General features: G+C 35.8%; 1 long non-coding RNA gene across 1 annotated transcript; it reads right to left on the reverse strand.

Annotated features, from left to right (window-relative positions):
- Window positions 1-611: 611 nt before the first annotated feature.
- Window positions 612-1,295, reverse strand: LOC110871441. The gene is made up of 3 exons (XR_002553738.2): window positions 1,211-1,295; window positions 1,030-1,117; window positions 612-656 (listed from the first exon to the last, which is right to left on the reverse strand). It is a non-coding gene; the product is annotated as an uncharacterized LOC110871441 (long non-coding RNA).
- Between the last annotated feature and the right edge of the window lie 1,121 nt (window positions 1,296-2,416).

The raw sequence follows: 2,416 nt of genomic DNA on the forward strand, positions 1-2,416 counted from the left end.
AAAATCAAGGGCCCAGATAAGTTCACGCAGTTCACGCTGGAGAAAATGTTCACGTTTGAACCTAATCCCATGCGTGAACTGCGTGAACTGATCTGGACCATTGATTTCCTTTTTAGTTGTTAAGGGTATGATTGTAATTATATAAAAAATTATATTTAAATCATTATTTTAATAATTGAATGAAGTTACATCTTTCCTATTTTAAAATCGTTATCCACATTATCTTTTATTTCATTTTTATTTTTTAGATTTCGCCACCAGAATTCGGATTATGATTTTTAAGATTCACGTAACCTTCATATTTCAACGGTATACACAGGTGTACTTTGATATGAATTGAACAGTACACATGTGTACTCAGCATGGTACATATGTGTAATTAGCTACATAATACATACATATAAACAAATAAAACTTGTAAACCTGTTTTATATTAAGCAAATAACAATTTCCATAATGTTTGCCAAACTAAAAAAAACATACAATTACAAGTTCCAGTTTCGTGAAAACAATAAACGCAACATAATTGGAAAATAAAAAAGACATAGTCTTTTACAACTATTCGCCGCGTTGTATGCTGAATCATCCTTATCGACCTCATACGTGAATCATCCTTATCGACCTTCCATCTCCATTTTCCTCGTTTACGACGTCTCCTATAATAACACAAAAAACTCAGCAATTAGTACTTTGCATAATTCACAAGTGTACATCAACAACCTTACACATTCAATACACAAAAAATTCTGAGATATCATAAAACAGACGCAATACACATGTGTACATTACGTTAAAATCAGAATACACATCTGTACATCGCATTAAAAACAAAGCTATATCAGAATACACATGTGTACATCGCTGTAAAACCAGAGCAAAATCAAAATACACACGTGTACATCGCATTAAAACCAGAGCAAATCAGAATACACATGTGTACATCGCATTAAAAAAGAGCAAAATCAAAAAATTGAACAAAAAAACTCGGCAACTAATACTTTGCATAATTCAAACACCCCCCATAATTACCTGTAGCTTGCAGCTTCCAACTAGATGAAAGAACAGAATATCACCCGATAGTAACTTTTGAGCAAATGAAAATCCCTTCCAACCGCCACTTAAGCATCAGTTATTTGTGTGCAAAGAAAAATAATGATTCAGTAAAATACAAATGACTAGAAACTACAAAAGAGAACAGACGAATGCTTACTCCAGTTCTTTGTTGAATCAGCCCTCCACTAGCAGCAATAAGCAGATAGCCATCTGATAGTGACTCATGAACAGGAGCTGTGTAAGAATTCATTTAGTGTGTAGACCTCTAAGCAATAGATATGAAATTCAAATTCAATATTAAGAATCTTGAAAAATCTCAAGCCCAATACTGACCCAAGACAACATATACGTGAGTTGATAAATAGGTTCTTAAAACAGATTAATTCAACGATGAAGCAGACAGAGTATATATCGACATTGTTCACCAGCTTATAACCATCATGATTAATGAAGCAAAGTTCAATATGGGAACTAGCAAAGTCTAATAAATATCTAAAAATTTAGCATTAAAACAGAAAAATAATAAATTATGTCATAAAACATTCCTGCAGTCTGTCTCAGTTGTTAAAACTATGGAGTTAAAGACGCACAAGGCAGGCGCCCAGGCTCAACTCGGTTCAGCAAAACTGCCTTGAGTGCAGCAAGGCGCACCCGAAAAAAAAAACTTATCTGAACCCGCCAAAAACCTGTCTGAACCGACCAACCAGCCAAAAAATCCAGTCTAAACCAATCTACACTGGCCGGAAACAGCTAAAAATGGGCTAGACGGGACTTGCACCTAGGCGACAGGCTAACCCACCCACGGTGCCCTGAACCTACGTTAACAAACAAGACAAGTAACTTACGCGCATAATGAGGGCCTCTTTCACTGCATCCATAATAAAACTTTGAAGATTGAGATTTCCATATGTCAATTGGTCCATGACCAAACCTACCCTAACATCATCAAAATTAAGCCATGCCTCGCCTTCAATTGTACCTGATTGGTTATTGTGTGTGAGTGAAAATCGATTGAGTACCAAATCGGAAGGAGAATAATCGTCGAAGGAGCGGTGATGTTTGATGTCGATAGGATGGAAGGGCGACGACGAGAGGTGGTGGTGGCGGTGGGAGGTAGACGGCGAGGATCGATTTAGGGTTTGTTTTTTTGTTTAGGGATCGATGGTTTCCTCTGCTTTTCTTTATGTCAATGATATGTGCGAGAGAGATTTTCGTGGGATCATGAAAACTAAATATGGAGATAAACGAGATTTATGCAATCAAATTAAAAAGTAAATTACACATATACCCTTATTCACTTAATTAAATAGTAACAAATAACCAAATAATTACCATCTTGCCATTCACTAAAAATCTCAAGATC

The sequence above is a fragment of the Helianthus annuus genome, chromosome 8 (genome assembly GCF_002127325.2).
Source record: "Helianthus annuus cultivar XRQ/B chromosome 8, HanXRQr2.0-SUNRISE, whole genome shotgun sequence".
Lineage (NCBI taxonomy): Eukaryota > Viridiplantae > Streptophyta > Magnoliopsida > Asterales > Asteraceae > Helianthus > Helianthus annuus.